The sequence below is a fragment of the Protopterus annectens genome, chromosome 4.part1 (assembly GCF_019279795.1).
Source record: "Protopterus annectens isolate FY-2018-M chromosome 4.part1, PAN1.0, whole genome shotgun sequence".
In the NCBI taxonomy this organism is placed as follows: domain Eukaryota; kingdom Metazoa; phylum Chordata; order Ceratodontiformes; family Protopteridae; genus Protopterus; species Protopterus annectens.
Window position 1 is genome coordinate 389,954,159 of NC_056734.1, and position 23,340 is coordinate 389,977,498.

The window sequence follows — 23,340 nt, forward strand, 5'->3', positions numbered from 1 at the left end:
CATACAACAAAAGCAAACAGGGCTAGTGGAGAAATTATGGAGGGAGTCCCAGACACCAGCATGAGCAGTGTGGAAAAGATCCTGCAGTGAATTGACAAATTGCTGCCACACGGATCTGCCACAGGTGTCTGCAACAGGAGACAGTTGTAATGGTTCTGAAGGTGAGGAATAGATTACTATTGTATTCACGCTGGATGGGGTTCACCTCCAAAGTCCCATAGCTAACCCCAATCATGGTGTCCCCAACATCTTGTGTCTATTACCATCCCTGTCTGTTTTGTATGTCCTGTATGCCTGTGCCTGGTGCTTAACCTACCCTATATGCCTAACGCTCTTATTCCCAAATTCCTTCTCCAAAATTCCTGTTTCTACTTTAAAAAAATAATAAGGACAGCTGTCCCACAAAATATTTATGCCCAATACATAACTCACCACATTGCATAAGAGTGTGTATGACACAACTGAGTTGATACAATTGGTCACACAACATTATTAAGCTGTCCTCATACATCCTTTATGATGTGATTATCCAAATTCCCCAAATTATTTCTACATATGCAATCTTAGTTTGTGAAGAAGTGGATACCTGGGGGGCGTGGCCAAGGATGAACACAGGATAGCAGCAGATTTCTTCAGCTCCACCAATTTCATTACATTGACAGGAATTAATTACTTAAAAAATTAATTTTTGAAGTAATTTTCTTTCTAAATATGTTTGTTTTATATAGTTCTTGAACTATATCTAAAAAAGAAAGGAAATCTTAATAATATTCCTGTCAGAAATTACTTTGGAAATTTTCCTGTCAGTTTATCAGTCTGAAATGAGTTCCAGTAAGACAAATTCTCAAGACTCCAGCATCAAGAAAGAACTTCAGTCTCTGATAATTATAGTCCAGCAACTTACTGCTAAGATGGATAAAATGGATACTAAAATAGACACTTTCATAGAAAAACTACAAAACAAATAGACTTGTTACATATGGACCTGCAACAACAGAAGATCCAGATGACAGGCATAGAAGAAGCTGTGAATGACATGGAAAATAGAATACAAGAAGAGGAAATCAACATTGAGTTTCTGCTGAAACAAAATACACATTTACAAACAAAGCTGGATGACCTGGAAAATAGATCTAGGCAATAACATTAGGATTTTTGGACTGCCAGAAAATATTGAAGGTAACAATATTACTTCTTTTTTAACAACATGGCTCCCTAAAACTTTAGATTTACCAGAAGCATTCTCTTTTGGTATCGAAGAGCACATAGATCTATAGCTAATACTAACTCTAACAAAAACTATCCTAGATCAGTTATAGTTAGATTTCTATCATCTTTTGATAAAGAGATGGTTCTTAAATCTGCTTGGGCTAAAGCTCCTGTTAAGATTAATGAAACAACTGTGCGTTTTGACAATGACTATTCTTCCATGGTATTAGCTAAAAGAAAAGTTTTTCTGCCACTAATAAGGGAGCTTAAAAAGCACAGTTTAAAACATACCTTCTGTTTCCTGCCAAGCTTAAAATCTTCCTTCCTGATGGTCCTAAAATTTTCAATGACTTAGACTCTGCTTTACTGTTTATCAAAAAAATAAGATTTTGGAAAAAATAGAAGAAATGGAATGGGCTAGTCCTTCGTTAAAGAGACTGGCAACTGAAACTTCGTGGAAGACTTCAGAGAAGAAGAAGAGACTAAAAAACAAATGATTTGTACTATGTTTTTTTTTCTCTCATCATTTTATTTTATTATTAATCTTTTTAAATATAGTTCCTGCATTTCCAAGAAGCAACAAATATTTTGAAAAGATTTAATCAAAGTTATTCTCTGTGTGCAAAGAAATGTTTTGTTTCATAACTAGTCAAAATATCTGGAGATTTAATGGCAAGCTGTGATTTAACTTGTTTCTCTTTCTGAAGAGGAAAAATAAGGTCAGTAATTTGATACATTTTTTTTCCTTTAAAAGTTTATATGTTCTTCAAATGCTATTCCTAATTATACTTTCTTGATTACACTGCTTATGCTTGTTTGTAAATAATCTGTCATGCTTTAACTAATAATAATTAGAACTAAATAATAGTAAATAATATGTTTTATTTTTAACTCTATTAATATAAACAGTAAGTAACATTCTATTGTATATACTTCTTATAGCTTTCTCTTACATTTTTTTATTTCTGCCTTACACCCTTTTACTTTCTACTCTCTTTTCTTTTCTTTATTAATATATAGAAATGCTTTTGATCATATAGACACAGTAAATAATAAGATTTGCATAGGAGTTGAGTTGGGACAAAATGTTGAGTTTTGTTACTTATTAATAATTTTGGGCTTGATTTCACTTACATAGAGTCTGTAATAACCTGTAGAATGCATTGTGAAGGTTTTGTCATGTTTAGATGCATTTACACTGCTAAATGAATGTTTGTCACTAGTTTTTAATAAGTTTCCGCCAAAATGTTAAGAGAGACAATCTGGGATGTGGGCTGTCTCATGCACAGTGTCCATGAGCTACTTCAAAAGCTTCAACTCTCAGAATTCTCACAGAGAAGCTGAAAGCAGCTAGTCTCACCTTTGACCTAGATATCACACTGACACATCACAGATACAGGAATGACACTACCTAATTATACTTTCTTGATTACACTGCTTATGCTTGTTTGTAAATAATCTGTCATGCTTTAACTAATAATAATTAGAACTAAATAATAGTAAATAATATGTTTTATTTTTAACTCTATTAATATAAACAGTAAGTAATATTCTATTGTATATACTTCTTATAGCTTTCTCTTACATTTTTTTTTATTTCTGCCTTACACCCTTTTACTTTCTACTCTCTTTTCTTTTCTTTATTAATATATAGAAATACTTTTGATCATATAGACACAGTAAATAATAAGATTTGCATAGGAGTTGAGTTGGGACAAAAATGTTGAGTTTTGTTACTTATTAATAATTTTGGGCTTGATTTCACTTACATAGAGTCTGTAATAACCTGTAGAATGCATTGTGAAGGTTTTGTCATGTTTAGATGCATTTACACTGCTAAATGAATGTTTGTCACTAGTTTTTAATAAGTTTCCCCAAAATGTTAAGAGAGACAATCTGGGATGTGGGCTGTCTCATGCACAGTGTCCATGAGCTACTTCAAAAGCTTCAACTCTCAGAATTCTCACAGAGAAGCTGAAAGCAGCTGGTCTCACCTTTGACCTAGATATCACACTGACACATCACAGATACAGGAATAGCAGATTAATAATATGTGTTAAAACCTATGTCCCAAACATATACATTACTATAACTCATTTAATTCATCTGATTGACAAGCATAAATAATTTTATAACTCTATACTGGAAGAAATTGTCATGTGATATATTTTAAAGCAGTAGTATAGCATGTTTGTAAAATCTGGTTACTAAAATGTGTTTGCTGTGCATTACTTTGTATAAAGCAGACAGATTTATTGAAGGGACAGCAATGTAAGATGGTGCTCAGTAAAGATACAACTCAGTGAGATCAGATATATATATATATGTATGTGTGTGTGTGTGTGTGTGTGTGTGTGTGTGTGTGTGTGTGTGTGTATGTGTGTGTGTGTGTGTGTGTGTGTGTGTGTGTGTGTGTGTGTGTGTGTGTGTATGCATGTGTATATATATATATATATATATATATATATATGTATATATGTATATGTGTATGTGTGTATATATATATATATATATATATATATATATATATATATATGTGTGTGTGTGTGCGTGTGTGTGTATGTAGATATGTATATAAATGTTTCTGAGAATCTGCTTAACTATGAAGTATGATTTATAACAATTTCTATGAATACAATATTTTATTCTATTGGCAATAATGAGTTTGAGTAAATGCTCATATACAAGCAATTCAAGGTTTTTTGGAAGCTGTTAACTGTATTTACATGACAGAAAATAGATGCATCCTAATATATGTAATGTCTGAATCATATTAGCCAAAGTTTTTGATTTAAATGAATGTTAGAACTTATTTTTCTCTCCTCTTGATTTCTAACATCAAGATTATTTGAATGCTATTTGAATACAAGTGTTTTATATTACATGGATGTATATAGTAGTATGAACAGTTTTAAAAAAAAAAAAAAAAAAAAAAAAAGGTTTATTTTAGTTTATATGATGCTGTTTTACCAAATGTGTAGTCTTGTCTTGCTAGATAATTGAATTGAAAACTGTTAACTTCAGTTAAATATAACTAGTATTAAATTGATAAGGTGGTAGCTGACGACTGCTGCTTAGGGTAGGGGTTAACTTGAGTGGTAAATACTACTCTAAGTTGGAGTTTACAACTCCAGGCTGGATGCAAGGTTTAATCCTTACATTATTTTCACTTGTTCATTGTTATTTGTATATAGTTTTGACATCCACAATATATTTTGTACATTCATTGTCACTACAAACAAAATTGAATCCTATACGAAATCCCATAAGAGATTCAATAAATACAGCTATATTTAAAGGTACACCTAAAGGAGGAGATGTAACATTACTTATCTTGTTATTTGTTATTTTGATCATAAGATTCTTAAGTTTTAAAAATGCCAAATGACATCTTTAAAAGGAATTTCTTTAAACATTAATGGATTGAATAATCCATGTAAAAGGGCAAGCCTAATAAGATACATTAATTTACATAAGGCCAACTTAGTCTTCCTACAAGAAACCCATCTCTTGAAAAAGATATTGATAAACTAGCCACAAACAAATATACAGTATTGATTAGTTCAGAGCACACTCAGAAAAAAGAGGAGTGGCTATTTTATGGAATAAAAGTATGCCCATTCCTAAAACCATTAAGTCTTATCAGGATGACAAAGGAATGTTTTGTATGGTTACAATACAAATTAATGGGAAGACTTACACTTTAATTAATGTATATTGGATACCTGGAATTGGTATTAATACAGTGAAACATCATCTTGATAAGATCATATCATTCTCTATAGGAGATATTATTTTAGCTGGTGACTTTAATTGTATACTACATGAAAGTGATACTACCACTATAGGAAAGAGAAGAATTACATCTAATGCAAAACATTTAAAGGATTTTGCTAATTCTTATCATTTGAATGATATTAATAATCAGATAGATTCAAAATCATTACCATACACCTTTTTTCTAACAGATACAAAACTTATTCAAAAATAGATAGGGTCTTTATTTCTAACCAGATGGTAACAGATTTAATTAATTCCAAAATCATTTCATGTCCTATATCTGATCATAATTCAATTGTTTTTGAATTCATGATAAAAAATACTCATAATGTTCAGATCAAAAGGATACCAGCATACTTAACTCAACTAAAAGACTATAAAGAATATATACTTTCAGAAGTAAAACATTTTTAGACATAAATAACACTCCTGAAGTCTCCATTGTTTATGTTTGGGATGCCTTAAAATCATATCTATATGGACAAAGTATCAGATGGTATAATAATAAAAGGAAATCTTGGGATAAGGAATTGTTAGATATTCAAAGTAAATTAGACTCTTATAAACATAATAATAAAGAAAATATTATGGACAAGAAAGTTATTGAAGAAATAAACAAACTAAATGAGAAATACAAAGAAATTTTAACTCATAAAGTTAAAATAACTTTAGAGAAATACAAGTTTTGTCTTATTCAATAAGCCCCAAATACTTACATAGACTTAAAAATAAAACAAAAAGGTTGAATAAACAAAACCATATCAAAGAAATCTTTTCTCTAAGGAAAAAGAAGAATGTTTCTAGTATACCAGAAATACTAGATGAATTTAGAAATCACTTTCACAAAATTAACCATAATAATATTAACATGGAACCTAAAGATAAAATAAAGGAGTTTATAACCACAAATATGAATAAAAAGCTTAATAAACAACAGATTAAACTATTGGACAAGAGTATTTCATATACAGAAGTTATTACACAAATAAATAAGCTTAAATCAAACAAAGCACCTGGTAATGATGGTATTATACCAGAGATATATAAAATCCTTTCTAAAAATATATATTCATTAATACATAAGGTTTTTATTTTGGCCCAAACTGAGTTAATAACCCCCCCCATCTTGGCAATATACATTTATTTCGCCAATTTTAAAACCTAATAAAGATCCAACTAGATGTTCTTCATATCGGCCCATCTCATTACTTAATGTTGATTATAAAATGTTTATGAATATCTTTGCTGATAGATTGAAGACAATCATTCCCGGCATTATAGATATAGATCAGACAGGCTTCATTGTAAATAGAAATACTTTTGATAATATAAGAAGAACTTTAACATTAATAGATTTTGCAAATAGGAAAAAGAAAGATTTAACACTTATTAGTCTTGATATAAGTTCAGCATTTGATTCAGTAAGTTGGGACTATCTGTTTACCTTAATGAAGTGCACAAACTTCTCGGATGCATTTGTAAATCTAATTGAACATTTATACAAAGGAACATTGGCTTATATTAAGGTAGGAACATATGTTTCACAAAAATACCCATTCTTAAAGGTACAAAACAAGGATGTCCACTTTCTCCACTATTATTCACTTTAGTAATGGAGCCTTGGGCTAATTTGATCAGAAACAGTACTGACATAGAGGGTTTTGAAATAGATGAAAATACAACATCCAAAATTCAACTTTTGCAGATGATGTTCTAATTACATCAGCAGGATCTAATTCTTCTATACAGTCTCTATTTGATAACATGATGAATTTTAAAAGTATTTCTGGTTTAATATTCAATGAAGAAAAACTAAAATACTACCTATATATACACGAAAAAATATTCTCATTAGTGATTTTACTAAATATGTACCCAATTCAGGTCAGATAACTTATTTAGGTATAATACTATCTAAAGATATTAAATCTATTATATATAATAATTATAATACCTGTTTTCTTAATATACAAAATCTTTTAATACCTGGAATAATATGTTTTTACTATGGAGGAGAGACTTACAATTATTAAAATGATAATATTCCCCAAGATTTTATACTTAATACAATCAATAATACTTCCACCTACAAAAATAATTATCAAGAAACTGAACACACTAATGTTAAATTTCTTATGGGCACCTAATAGACCTAGGATTGCATTAAAGAAACATACTAATAGCTGGTCTCAAGGGGTATTTCTTTTCCAGACTTTAATTTATATACTATCTCTTCTATTGTAAAAGTTATTACTTTATTAATAGATCAGTCATATGTCACAAAATGGAAAGATTATTGGGAGCTAATTAGTATACACTTCATGAAAATCTCCTTAACACATAAAAATATGATTGTAAATAACTCCATGTTATGGTTACTAAAGGAATTTTGTACTTCACCTATTACACCTAAACATATGGTTTGTTACCCATTAAATATTATTATTAGTTATCGTAACTTTATATTCATGTACCCTAAGTATAGGGAATGGAATTTTATTGTATTTCCTATAATGTATACTCAGGGTATGTTTTGTCATCTACTTCTGAAGGAACTCATTTAGCTATAGATAATGATCTAAAGTACTGGTATCAGTTGATATCTGATAATAAAGTTAAAAATCTAGATTTCTTAAAACAAGAATTTGATCTAAGAGAAACTTGCTGGTTAGAGGTTCAGACCTTTAGACAACATCTCATTAATAAAATAGATTTAATGTCTATAACTGTTAAAGAATCTATTCCAACACTGATTGATTACTTGATATTAAATTTACAACATAAAGTTTCTGATAAAGGTAAACTTTCATACATACATAAAGTTATCAGACAAGAAACTTTTACAGTGTAGATTCATACTGGAATTATTTCACTTCTATTAATGGGGACCCACCAAATCAACAAGATAAACAATATATATTGGAATCTGCTTATAGAACTACGCCTTCCATTGTCTGGAGACTTTATACATGGAAATTTTTACATAGATCTTTTATACACCTTTGATGATGAATAAAATAAATAATAAAGATAATCTATGTAAGAGATGTAATGTAGAAATTAATGCTGACTGGGCTCATATGTTTTATGACTGTATAAAATTGAAAGAATACTGGAAGTCAATTAATGAATTTTTGCAGGCTCTTTTACAGATAATTTCATTATTTCTAAATCTCTTATATTATTCAACACACCTGTACCTCAAAGTGTTAAAAGGTTAAGCTTCCCTTGTTATGGTCTATTCTAGCAGTGGCTAGGAAAATAATAACTAGAAATTGGATTTCAGATACACCTCCTTCGTTCAATGAATTTAAAAATGTTATGAATATAGTGTGCCATATGGAAATAAACACAATTAGGACTAGAACAAATAGAAAAACATCTTATTTTATTGTATGGGATAATTTACAAAATTTGTTAAAAAATTTAATTTCAATAGCATGGTATTTTAGTTTAATTAATTGATCTGATTGTAGTGGATGTCTTTGTAAATACTTTAGTTGTTTTGTTGAATATTATAATAATACCTATTTTTAATTACTTGTATAAAATTGTTATGATATTTCTCTTATATGTTAAAACAATAAACCTGTTTTGAAAAAAAAAAAAAAAAGAAGTGGATACCTATGGTCTTCTTCCACCATCATACTATTAATTTTTTAATCACTTTCCCAGTGTCCTACTTTCTGCATGTTCCTCATTTTCACCACTGTTCTACCAGCCCCATTTCACACCTTTAAACTGGTCAAGAAGAGATTCACCCTGTACACATGATCAGAAATGGCCTGTAAATAGAAATCTCTAGTTCTGTCTTCAGAATTTGAGTGAAGATTAGCAATGAGCAGCAAACTCACTGATAGTTCTCATTCTATTGTGAAAACTCAAAAAATAATTATGCATGTTCTAATACTTTGCCATCATCTGTGCAACTGTGCTCGGCAGCATTGCTCACTAGTAAGTGGTTCTAAAATACTGAAAATAATGTCAGAGGACTCTGTTAAATATTGCATAGGCTTTATTGGCTTCTTCTACAGCTGATATGAGGAGTCCATTCCAACGCACAGCAAGATTTAAGTGATGCATACGGAAACACGTTTACTTGCAATAATTAACCTTTCAATGATCAGCAGATTAACAATCAGGAATCCATGGTTGGCACTCCACCGTGTAACAGCTGTCATTGTCATCTAAAGCCATACTTTTCAATCCCTGTAATAGCAACTTTGTGAATGCCATTCTGCACAATTCCATCACCTGTGACTTTTTAGCTACATGATAATACTAGTCCCTTTGTGACTTCACCTGTGACAGTACTGCTGTGTAACACATCAGTTAGTCCGACATGACTTCCATTCCAGGAATGGATACATAGCATCAGTATTATACCCATATATCTCATCTGCTACCATGGCAATTGATGGGAAGTCAACAAATGTGTCACTTAACTGACATGAACATAGCTGTTTTGAATAACACAAGAAATTACTCCTGCTACTATTATTGTTGCATGTCACTTGGCTTTGAGTAGCAAAATTAATTAATATTAAATGATACTTCATGTTCCTTGGCAAAAACTGATTAGAATTTGCCTTCTGCCATATTGATATAGTACTCCTCACACTAATCTGCTTTACTCTTCTGTGAGACAGAAGCACTATGAATAAGAGTATTAGAAAACAGTTATTTTAAGTGTAACAGCTCCCATGCTTATGGGCCCTCTTGATGGAATATTTCAGTTATCAATACAGTATGTTGTAAAATGTGATCCTTGACAGTGTCTGTTACATTAAGTACATCACCCACTCCTCCATAGATATGTCAAACTCCCTGTTCAACTATCTGTCTTCTGACACCTGTAAATGACTTCTTCTGTTGCATCAACAGTTAGTGCACAGGTATAGACAATGTAGACTGAGGTAGACAGAAGTTGTAATCCAGCAATGTGTGTGCAAGTGGTAGTGGGCAGGACTGGCTTACCCAAAGGATGCAATATATGCAATTCTACTTAGTGGTAACATTTTCATAGGTGTAGGACTTTGATCCCTCAACTATTCCCCTCCCTTTAATGAGAGATAATAGACTTTCCAACAATCTTCTTAACTTGGCCCTAAAACTGTGCACTTTCTTACAACTCTGATATGACTTCCTCTTTGACAGCAACAGTTAGTACCTTGGTCTAGAGCATGTAGACTAAGGTACGCAATAATTCAAATACAGCATTAGGTGTGCACAAAAACATGTGGTAGTAAGCATGACTGGCTTACTCAGTGGATGCGATATGAGTAATTCTACTTAGTGGTAACATATTCGCAGGCAGAGGGTCTTGATCCTCCAAGTGTTGTACTCCTTTTTAAAGGAACCCATATGCATTCCATACCCTGCACAGAATATTCCTTCAGATGTGTGGTTCTTGACAACTGCATTTTGACTTTTACTGTGACATCAGCAGTTAGTACTCAGGTGTAGAGTAAGGTAGGCAGGTGTTCAAATCTGACAGTGTGTACCTGGTGTGAGTCTGTAAGAAAATAATAACAGGGTGGACTGTCTTACATTTACTCATGGAGAGGGTTTTTTCCCTCAAGTGTTGCTTGCCATTTTAAGGGAAGACACATGCAATAAAATACCCTGCACAAAATATCCCTTCAAATGTGTACTTTCTGACCAGTGCAATATAGTTTTTTATGTGGCATCAGCAATTAGTGTACAAATCTAGAGATTGTAGAGTTAGATAGGCAGGTGCTCAAACCAGGCTGTGTGCAACTACTGTGATGTATATTAGCAAATGATAACATGCAGGACTGGTTTACTTCACAAATGTGATGTGCACAGTTTCACTTAGTGCTAACAGTTATACATGGAGAGGGTTATAATCCCTGAATTGTTGTACTCTTTTATAAGGGATGTCATATGTATTCAGATGCAGCGTTTAACTTGGCACATCAACTGTGTGCTTTCTAACAACTCTCATATGACTTTCTATGACATGAACAGTTAGTGCACAGTTCTACAAAATACAGGTTGAGATAGGCAGGTGTTCAAATTCAGCAATGTGTATTCAGCAGGAGTATGACCCCTACTTAGGGGTTGCATTTACACAGGGAAATAGTTTTGATCTCTCAAAAGTTGTACTCCTTTTTGAGTAGGCCAGGTGCATTCTATCACAATGCTTTCTGGCAACTTTAAATAAAACACTGCTGAATGACATCTCACAAAACTTTAAAATAGGCTTAGAAAGAATTGGTTAAGTGGTTTTGTTGATTTAATAATGAACTTCTTCAGACTAACTAAATGAACAAAAATGCTTAACCATTTGTTTTTAAAGCTAAAGTTTTGCCACATGCCATTCAGCATTGTTTCCTTTATTGTTACACGTTTATACTGGTTTGGCATTTACTGGTTTGGGCTCTGACAAGTGTGCTATAACTTCTTCTATGGAGAGGGCAGTTACTACACAGGTCTGCAGAATGTTGAGTTAGGCAGGTTTTCAAATCCAGGATATGCAAGTTGTATTACTGTGTTCAAAATCAAGTTATAACACAAAGGAATTACTTCCTCAGTAGATGGTGATGTATACAATGCTCCTTAGTGGTAAAGCTTTCAGAGGTGCAGGGCTTTAATACACATGTGATACACTCCCTTTTAAGTGAGCCCATATGAATTCAAACACAATGTTCATATTATCCATTCAACTATGTGCCCTCTGACAACTATTTTATGAGTTCTTTTGTGGCATCAGCAGCTACTGCACAGGTCTACAGACTTGAGTTACATGGGCATGAGTTCATATCCAACATTGTCTAACTTTTATGTCTGTATCAGAATAAAATCAAATAAAATAAAACAGACATTGGTGACATGCTGAAATAGCTTACTCAACAGGTGTGATTTTGTTTTCTTTAAGTGTGAGTGATATTGATCCCCTAAATTGCTGTTCTTCCTTATAAGCATGCCAGTTTAAAGATGTATGTTTGGCATCTTCCATTGCATGAATATTAGCACAAAGCAACATCAGTAATCAGTGGTGGAGAATAGTAATTATCATTTCTCATTCTGGTGCAAAAACTGATGTGAATTTACCTTTGGATGCATGCTGACTGTCATGCAAGTTTAGATTGAATGCACAGAGGACAAGAAGAGTGCTATAAGCTTGTTTACAAATTTATTATCTCAACTATCGCTGCTTCCACAGATCATTGTAACTCTGATGTGATGTTGCGACTGTCTGTGAGGTATGTCGAGTGTTGTTAGCCAAAAATTACTTTTTTCTGTTGGACAATGTTCAATTCACGAGTCACTTTCCAATAATGTTGTCACATATAAGTTTATAGCTACATAGATATGTACTAGGCTAATGAGCAGTGGGCTCTTTATAAATCTAGTCATGCAAACCAAATGTTTGTGATGAATTATCATGCCTTAGAGGTAATGTTAAAGGGTGTCAGTTAGGACATGATGTAATGGCTGCCTCTGTTCATCAGAGACATAGGTGTCAGGACCAGGGGTGAATTCTAAATTTTGCATCCACTTACCAAGGTTGCATTTGAATAGGGTTAGGAAAGGGCTCTGCTTCACATGGATGGGAAGCCTAGGTCAGAGAAAGGAGAATCTGTGAGATATACGCTTGTCCCTTTAACATGTCCTATTTAAGTGGCAAGCAAAGTTTAAATCTTTAGATTTAGTAGTTCTGGCACTGTTCATAGGTTCATAGGTGTTTACTAGGCTAATGATCACAAGGGTCTTTTTAAGCCTAGCCATGCATCCCAGATCTCTGACAAGTTCTGATACTCTTGATAAGTATAAGCATGGGCCTGGGAAATGAACCATTTACAGGTTACCTGAGTCCATTGCTGACATAAGTGTCAAACAAGGGATGAATTTCTGGGATCCCATCCAATTGTCCAAGTTGCACTTGAATTGGGTTAGGGAGGAACTTGGCTTCACATGGATGGGGAGTCTGCTCCATAGATGGAGTAGTCACTGGGATACATACCCATCTCTCCAGCAGGTCCTATTTATATCACAGGCAAGGTTTAAGTTTTTAGAATGGGTAATTCAGGTGCTGTTTGTTTTGTGGATATGCAAGAGGTCCATTAGAGTGGGGTCTGACAATGCTGTATGCCAGGCATAGATCTCCCCTCAAAAGCCTGTAGGAGACAGAATACAGGAATAGAGCCTTGAGGCGGTCTGCATAGGACATTTTACTTATTGTATTATTTTAGTGAGGAATGTCTGTGGACTTTCTAATTGTTGGATATGACTGGTTAGGTACATACCAAAGGGGGACTTGTACTCAATGATAGGTCTGATGAATGCCGAATACATTGGGACACGGACTTTCTTGGACTTAGATGCCACACCTGACCTTTGTTTATAATTGCACAACATAGAATTATTTCCTCACCATTGTAGACATGTGATGGTCAAAGGCTAGATTAATATCTGTGTGTGTCCCTAAGTCCCTGACTGCTGGGTCACCTCTAAGGGATTTGTTGCCACTATGATAGTTACCAGGGATGGATGACTTCCCAAAGGACACTATTATGCATTTCTTGGCATTTAGTTTTAGGCTCTAACACGAGTTGTTTGTCTGTGTCAACCCCTCCTGGAGAACATTTGTGCTAGTGTGAGATTCAATGACAGCTCCTAATTTGCAAACATCTGCAAATTTAGTCAGCCAGAGACCACCAACATTGGCCTTGACTTCTGAGAAGTAAATGCCAAAATGGAGCAGTCCAAGGACTGATCCCTGAGGGACTCCACTTGTGACTGGCCTCTTTGTAGAGGTGGAATCCCCAGTTCTAACTTCCTGGGTGCTGTCTGTGAGTCAGGACCCAGGAAAAACAAAAATCACACATCCAACCATTCATAAAAAAATTCACCTATACAATCAATGAAGTAAGATCCTCCATTTCAGATTAGGCTTCAATGACACATGCCCAGTCAAACCAGGAAACCTGTCCGCTCTTAAGGTGACAATCCATTTTAACTCAGCACACTCAGTAATATTGACAATATCTCTAAGTGTAAGGTTTTCACGAATAAAAATGGATTCCATGCAGTCTTCTACAGTAGAAAAATCTGGCACTGCTTTGATAAAATGGAAGATATAGCTTTGTATCACCAGCAAACAATTAATAAGAAATAACCTTCCTCATGATGATCTCCTTCAGAGGTAGCACATTTATAGTGAATAATAAAGAAGCCAAAATCAAGCCCTGTGATACACATAAAGCTGCATAATGAATTTACACCAGGCAACACACAGAGTACAGCCAAAGAGGTAATACTGGCATACCTGTAACATCAGTGATGGTTCAGCTGCCCAATCAGGACCCTATGATCCATATCAAATAATGCAGACAGATCCATTGAGATCAGGATGGAATACTTTTTCTGATCTCTTGCTGTCAGATCATTTACCATTCTTATGAAAGCTATCTTGGTGTTGTTACAAGATCTATAACCTGACTGGCATGGATCCAGAGTTCATGAGACACCAGATGGGAATTCAGTTGTATGCAAACCAGTTTCTCAATTATCTTACTCTATACGGAAGGTTAGAGACAGGTTGGCAATTTTACAACATGTTTGGATCTAAGAAAGACTTTTTGAGGACTGGGGTAAAAATTAGATCCTTCAAGATATCTGGAAATGTCCTCATCCTCAATGATGAATGAGAGATACAGAGGCAACTGCAAGGCAGTATCTATACTTAATCATAACTCTACTGCCTATCACCAGATTCAACATGATTCAAAAATAAACAAACCGCTTTTGCCACAACATTCAAGAAATAGCCATGAGAACCGAAAACATCAACAAATAAATGTATTAGAGTTAAGTACTGTAATAAAATTTGGTTTACATGGGACAAAAGTGCTTAGCTTTCTAATTTATTTGCTGATATTTCAGTCAGAGTGGTTGTTACTTCCTGAATGGTGTGGCAACCATGGCTTGTGGTTTTTGGCTCCCTATTAGATTCTGCAGGATACAAATCTAGAGCTGACTAAAGTCATAGTTACACTTAATAAAATGAATTATCATATTATAGCCAATTACAGATCCCCATCTATGTCCCCTTCAGAACATGAAGAACACCTTAATTTGTTAGAAAATGTAACCACTGTGGACACTACTCCCACTCAGGGAGCAGTCAAACTCACACACACAAAAAAAAACCAGCTAAGAAAACAGACCACCTTTCAAAACAGTTATAGGAGAATGTACCTTTTTCAGACCTGGCCCTAACCCTTGGAACTCTCACCAAAAATAAAAGGTTAAGACTCCCTTCAAGGGTTTAAGTTATCCCTTGCTGAACATCTTCACAGTAAAATAGCATGTAAATGCTTAAGAGCCAATGGTTAGCAAGATCAATCAGCACTGTCTCTTTTTTAAATCCTTTCACAAGTATGCCTAATAGTTTAACCTGTTGAGTATTCTGATGTAAGACGTTCTCTTTAATCTAATGTATATAGTCTTGTAACTATATGTTTTGTGGATATGCAAAATGTTGATCAGAGTGGGATCCAAAAATGTTGTGAATGCCTAGTATACATTGCCTCTCAGCAATCTGTAGGAAATAGAGTATAGGTATAGGGCTTTGAGGTGATGTGCATAGGACATTGTGCTTATGCCCACACTTCCAGTGCATATTTCTTACTAGTGTTGTACCGATTTTTGAGTGGTAGCATTAGCTAATACACGTCATGCATTTGTGACTTAGGTAGGCAGGCTTTCTGGTCCCATCTGACATACAGTGAGGTAATGTATGTAATAATAGTTGCTAGACAATGATGACTTACTGCACAGATGTGCTGTAATTAATTCTCCATGGATATGACCTTTTCATAGGTGTTGTTGTGCTTACTTTTAACCATGGCCATATTCATTCACACTTGCTAATAAGCTTCCTCCATATGGGTGATTCCTGGCAAGAGTTCTGTCACAGTGCAGGTTTAGTGACATGTCCCACATCTCCTGTGTACATATCAGTTACCTGTTATGATTTCCACAAATGTTCCACTTTATGCATCATAAAAATGTATATGGTGTTCCAGCTGCCATTTGTGTTTCTGTGCTACATCACTGAAGATATCCACCACTAATGAATGAACCTTTCTGTGTCTCACTTCCTACCTTTCACAACATGCAAGCTACTATCATGACTGTTATTGTGTCCACTTTCACACTTGCAGTAGCAGTATGTACAATGTTTCCCTAGATTTGCACATTTGTCCACACATTTATGTGTATTTGTCCAGTAGTCCTGCATTGGTCACGTGACAAATGTGCCCCCATGGAGGTAAAAAAAAAAAAAAAGTATTACATGCTTGAATTTTCCTACAACACTTTTTCCTCCTGAACATTTAACAACTGTTAATGGAAATGACATTGCCAGTGATGTTGAACATAACCATGAGTTCACTCAATAAACTGTACAACAATATCAGCCTTCATTGTCCATTTGTTGCTAGGCTTTCCCTTGCACATGAATTCCTGATTTACTTATCTGATATTGTCAAGTGAGTTTGTCGCACACAATGTTTTTTTTTGCATTGTTCACACACACACACACACACACACACACACACACACACACACACGCACACACACACACAGACACACGCATGCACACACGCACACACGCACACAGGCACACAGGCACACAGGCACACGCACACACACACACACACACACGCACGCACACACACGCACACACGCACACACGCGCACACGCGCACACACACACACACACACACACACACACACACACACACACACACACACGCACACGATCATGCACTTCCTTACCATAACATGGCTGTGTGCCTATGCTGTGAGCTTGAGGTGAGCCTCCTTGTCATGCTCTGTGCCTTGCATCCTGCAAATTGTTTAGCAGTGCTGCTCATCCCACTAACACTGATGATCTTGTTAGCTTCTACTCAACATGCACATGGCGTTAATGAATCACCTGCTATTTCTACAAATTTCAGAATTAGAGGCAAACTGATTCCCACTGTAGGTAGCAGGGAATGGAGGGACCTTACATACCTTAGAAGTTGCTACAACTGTCACTTGCATGACTGAGAGCCAGTCAACACTCATTCAATAGACTGTCAGCTTTGACATTTAAGGATAAATGTGGAAAGGTCTAGTTTGTCAATAGCTGAAAGACTACAGGCTGATAGCCTTTGAAAACCTGTAATTTATATAGTTTGTTTTCTTGAGGCTTTAAAATGAACTGAAAAGCTTAGCAGAAGCTTCCTTGATACCCCAAATCAGGGTAATTAAGGAAAATAAAAATAATAAAAGCAGTCTGCTAGGGTCCTAAGACTGAGTAATCTGCCTGTGTTTCAGTACTGCCATTTCATGTAAGCAAGAGGGAAACAAAACACCATGATGTTTTGTGTCTAGCATAAGTTATATTAAGTGGACTTGTGAGTTATATTAAAAGAACTTAAAATGAATTTAGGAAAGACACAGAAGTGTCAATATCATATGTAGGACCTTCATGATCTGTGGTCCTATAATGGGCAGTTGGTTACTGCAATATACAGTACTTATTTTAATTGCCATGTATCAACATAACACATCACCATGCTACACTGAAAAAGAGAATGTATTTTGGAGAAAGAGTTTTTTTCCCATTAAGTGACACTGAATAGTATTTAAGCAGCAGCTGACCATTTCTATTTGAATTGCAATGCTATGACAAATTAACAAATGTATGTCTTGCCAAAATAGTTAACATAGCATTTTTGAAAGTACTTTTTATAGAGACCATTTTGGGTATATATCACTTTCTTATAGTATGGTATGTTTTTACATTACATTGTAATTAAGATGCAATGAAAAAATATATAGAGTTTCAAGGTGGTGGTATCAATTAAATGCCACTGAAAGTCAAAGTCAAAGTAAACTTTATTGTCATTTAGGACTACACAAGTGCAGCCTATATGATAATTCATCTCACCAGAGAGAACATACAAAACAAGGATAACAAGAACAAGAGTATAACATTTCAGTTTAAAAAAGATATTCAATACAAGACCCACAGTAGGATAAATAAATCGATAATAACAGCAAAAACACACAACCCCCCCGACAGTCATAAGAAGAATACTGTACATAGCAGCATGGCAGAGTAGGATTGCACATGTTAAGATTGTCCTCCTTTGTTCACCTGCATCAGACAAACAGCAGGTAATTGCAAATGAATAAGAAAATATAATGCTACAGCAAAGAATAAAAAAAAAGATATTGCACACTTTTCAGCTGAGCTACATATTGTAAATGATTACTGACTAAATAATCAGTGGCTGGTATCAGAGTTTAATAAATCTCAATACGGTTGGGTAGAATCTGTTTAAGTATCTGGTGATCCTGCAGAGGATACTCCGATATATCTTGCCCGAAGACAGTTGTGTAAATCAGCCATGTGTAGGGTTAGTAGGGTCATGAATTATTTTGGATGCACATTTAGTGCTTCTTGCTGTGAAGAGATCCTGGATTGATGGTAAGTTTGTGTCCATGATTTTTTGGCAACTCGCACCACTCTCTGTAGCTTCTTTCTTTCTTTCTGCTATTGTACTGTTCCCAAACCAAACTGTGAAGCTACTAGTGAGAATGCTGTCAACTGCTCCTCTGCAGAATGTGATGAGAATAGTAGGTGAGAGCTTTGCTTTCTTGAGCTTTTTGAGAAAGTGGAGATGTTGATGTGCTTTTTTGACCAATGGTTCAGTGTTTACAATCTAAGAGAGATCCTCCAAAATGTGCACCCCAAAAACTTTGTAGATTTGACCCTTTCCGCCTCTTCACCATTTATTATGAGTGGTGAGTGTTTTATTGACTTTTTCCTGAAGTCTGTAATGATCTCTTTTGTTTTATTGACATTTAGGTCAAGGTTGTTCAATGCACACTAGTCAATCAATGAGTAGACCTAATCTCTGTAAGCTCTTTCATCCTCCCCTTTGATGAGGCCCACAGCAGTAGTATAATCTGCAAACTTAATGACGTGATTGGTGTTATATTTTGCAGAACAGTCAAAGGTGAAGATGGTGGACAGCAGATGGCTTAGCATACAACCCTGAGGAACACTGATGCTGAGTATTATGCATCCTGAGGTGTTGCTGCCCACATATGTTTTCTGCTATCTGTTCATCAAGAAGTCGAGGATCCAGCTGCACATGAGCTTGCTAACTCCAAGCTGTACAAGCTTGTCAATAAGCTGCATAGGAACCACTGTACTGAATGCTGAGCTGAAGTCAATAAACAGCCTGACGTAGTTGTTTCTTCCCTCCAGATTATCGAGTGAGCGGTGGAGTGCCATTGAAATAGCATCCACAGTGGATCTGTTAGCTCAACAAGTGAACTGTAGAGGGTCAATGGTGGATGGAAGGTTAATTGACAGATTCCTTTTAACTAGCCTCTGAAAGCATTTCATGACATATGAAGTTAGAGCAACCGGTCTGTAGTCATTCAGGCAGGCTGAATTAGCTTTTTTGGGAGAGTGGGACAATATTCGTCACCTTAAAGCAAGAGGTAACTTTATCAAGAATAAGGGAGGTATTGAAAATATCAGTTAGAACTGAGCATACTTTGTCTGCGCAGCCTTTATGTACTTTGCCCAGTATTTTATCAGGACCAGCAGCCTTCCTAGGATTCACTTTCTTAAGTTGAGATCTCACTTCATTGGAGTTATGGCTGATCATCCCCTCCTCCTGGTCGATAGGTTGCCTTGTAGCAGCCACGTTGTTCTTCTCTTCAAATCTGCCAAAGAAGGAGCTCAACCTGTCCAGGAATTTAATGCTGTTTTCACAGTGAGCTGATGTGGTTTTATAGTCAGTAATCTGTTGTATCCCTTGCCAGAGACTTGTGGTATCCCTCATGTCTACAAACTGACTTTGTAATTTCTTTCCATATTTCCTCTTGGTCTCTTTAATGCCTCTTTTTAGGTTTGCTCTAGCTTCGCTGAGACTCTTCTGACTGCGTATAATGTGACTTGCCAGCACAATATTTTTGAAGCAATTTTTTTTTTTATATATAAAACATTTTCAGATACTGCAGTGCAATTTTTGTTTTTGTGTTGAAAGTTAACCAAGATGTAGTAGAAAACATATTTATGGAGTTTCAGTGTAGAAATTTATTTTAAGTGCAGGATTAGATACTGTATACTGATGTACTCTGTCTGAATTTGTTTTTATATTCTGCATTACTTCCCACTAGCAGATTTTTCCAGAATGTTTCATTTGAAGGATCGCCTTATCTTGTAGTTTCTGCATAGTATTATTATTGGGAGTTAGGATTATTATGGAGTTTCAATGCAGAGTTTTCTTTTTCTTTTAAATGCAGGATTAGATACTATATACTGGTGTACTCTTGTCTGAATTTATTTTGATGTTTTACATTACTTTCCAGCTAGTAGGTTTTTCAGAATGTTTCATTTGAAGGATCATATTGTCTTGTAGTTTCTGCATATTTTTATTGGGAGGGAGATTTTTGTGAGCCAGCTACATGGCCATTTAAAATAATTGAGTAACTCTATGGACACAACATGTATTTGTGACTTTTTTTAAATAGCATGTTTGGAAAAATCCTATTCAAAAACTGTACATTATGGCTGAACAACTAAATCAGGGGTGTCCAACCTTTTTGACTCAGGGCCCTCTTCCCATAGAGTTCAGGGACCGCTTACCATACTTGACAAGGATTGTGGGGCCACACTACCATGTCCAACATGTATCTGTCCATTCTTATAGGGCATACAGAGTGCCAGATAAAATGTTTGGTGGGCTGTATTATGGCCTTAGAGCCACCTGTTGGACACTCTTATCTAAATTGTAGTTGTGATTTATGATAAATAACTCAACAACATGATATAATATGCCTTGCTTATAATTTAAAATTCCACATATTTTGATTAGGCATTCAATTTCTGTTATGCCGCAGAAATAATTATACTCATATATGTCAACACTCAATTCAGCCTGCATGTATCAATGATAGCAAAGTGCAATGTTGATACAGAAGTGACAATTAAAGTTTGCATGCGGACAATTACTTTTTGACTTTAAAATGTATTTTTAGGGTCCTTATCCTCTGCAGTCACATGCACCAGCAACTTATACATAATAACTCTTAGAATGAAATACCTCTGAGAAGATGGAATATTCTGATACACAGGGATCTCATTCTTACTAGATGTAAATCCCCATGTTTCTTTCTTTTTTATTAACACGGTCTATTATTTAACAACATATCAATCAAACTTTATAGTTACAAGCCAAGTGTATCCAATAACCATAATAACAAATGCTGAGTGCAACATCAGCTCAGGTAACACATTTTACCCCTTCACCCACACAGCACATATAAAAAATAGTATAATTATTCATTTCATTATTAAAACCTTATTTGCAATGGAACATAATCTGACAAACTGCACTGAGAAATGTTCTAATCAGTCTGTTGAAAAGAATTTCCTATATTTGAAAGCCATGGTTAACAACCCTGGAACTACAGTACATACTAACAACAACAGTTCTTTTAAATATTGCAGTCTATACCAGGTACTCCAAGTTCCCCAAAATGTACATCACTGTGCAGTGGCAGATTGCATCTTCTAGTCCACCTAATACAAATGGTTTGTTTTATCCATGCACTGGGCCAAACCACATGTAGGTTACCTGCATTATTCTGCCCACATCATCAACATTCCACAGCATAACCAACCCCCTTGTCCCTATATTTGTTTGGTGAGAATTGCCACATGTGTAAACATTTATATATGTTAAAGTAAAACAGTGTGGGATGACATCTGTGGTTAGCCCCTTCACAATGGATGTCTAATCCTCTGCAGCTAGTTCCTGTCTCAATAGCTCTTGTTATTTTTGTTTACCTGCCACCATTTAGTCTGATTCTATCTCTTTGGTTTGCAGGTTCATAGGTACTTACTAGATTACTGATCTTCAGTTTGTAGGTTCATAGGTACTTACTAGATTACTGATCTTCAGTTTGTAGGTTCATAGGTACTTACTAGATTATTGATCTTCGGTTTGTAGGTTCATAGGTACTTACTAGATTATTGATCCATGAGGAGCTTTAAAAGCATAGCTATACATTCCCATGACATTTTTAGCCAATATATTTTTAAGTATGAATAACCCAGAGATGAGCAGAACATTTACATGTTGCCTTCTTGGTGTCCTCAGGGGAATTTATGATGGCACCAAGTTTACAGTCATCTGGAAACTTGTCAGTCATAAACTCTTAACAATAGCTTTGATATCAGAGAAGTAAATGCCAAAGAAGAGTAGTCCAAGGACTGAACCCTGGGATACACTGCTAGTGACAGGTCTTTTGCATGCGGTAGAGCAGCCCACCCTAATTTCCTGGGTTCTGTTTGTGCTGCAATTTGCTATGCAGTGAATTATATAGTGATTAATATTTAGTTGAGATAGTTTATCTATGATACCTGAGCAATGGACAATGTCAAATGCCTTTGTGAGGTGCAGTGTGCACTGATTTGCCCTCATCCATTGTTTTAGTAACCTTCTCAAAGATGTCAACCAGGTTAACTAGGCAGGATCTACTCTTAACAAATCAAAAATGGCTCGGGTTGAGAGTTTGTCGATTAGCTATGCTCTTATTTATTAATTCCATAATGATTCTATCCATAGCTTTTCAGATGAGGTTAGTCAAACATATGGGTCTAGAAATTTCTGGGTCCATTGATGCCCCATAATTAATACCAATAACCAACCACAACCATTGATGCCCCACCTTTGTGCAAGCGGATGACAGTTGCTGGCTTCCATTCACCCAGTGCAGAACCTGTTTGAAGGCTGACATTGAATAGCCCCTGTCATGGTCTAACAGCTATTGTTTCAGACTGGCTAGTGAGCAGCCTGGTATGTTATCTGGCACCATACAAGTAGGGTTCTTGGACTTGGATAGTGCCTTGTGGACTTCCTCATAGAAGATCTGAAGGGGGGTTTAGATGATAGTTTGACATATGGGAATGTAGGAGGGGAGGGGGGATGAAGTTAAAGTCATTCACTAGTAGACTGGCTTTGTCCTCTATATCTGAGTATGTAAAACCATTTATTATTAGTTCTGTACAGTGGTAGGCATTGTTTTAAATTTTAAACATTTCTAACATAGTTAAAAAAAGGTTTGTGGCTGTCCTTTGCCTTGGTGGCAGGTGTTTATATTATATTTGGCTTTTGCTAATTTGATAAAGGTTCAACGTTCACTGTTAAGTTTAGCCAGAGCTTTGTTTTGCATATTGAGAGGTACATTTATTTTTACAGGCATTTAGTTTTTTTTCTTTTATTATAGAGCCTGCTTATA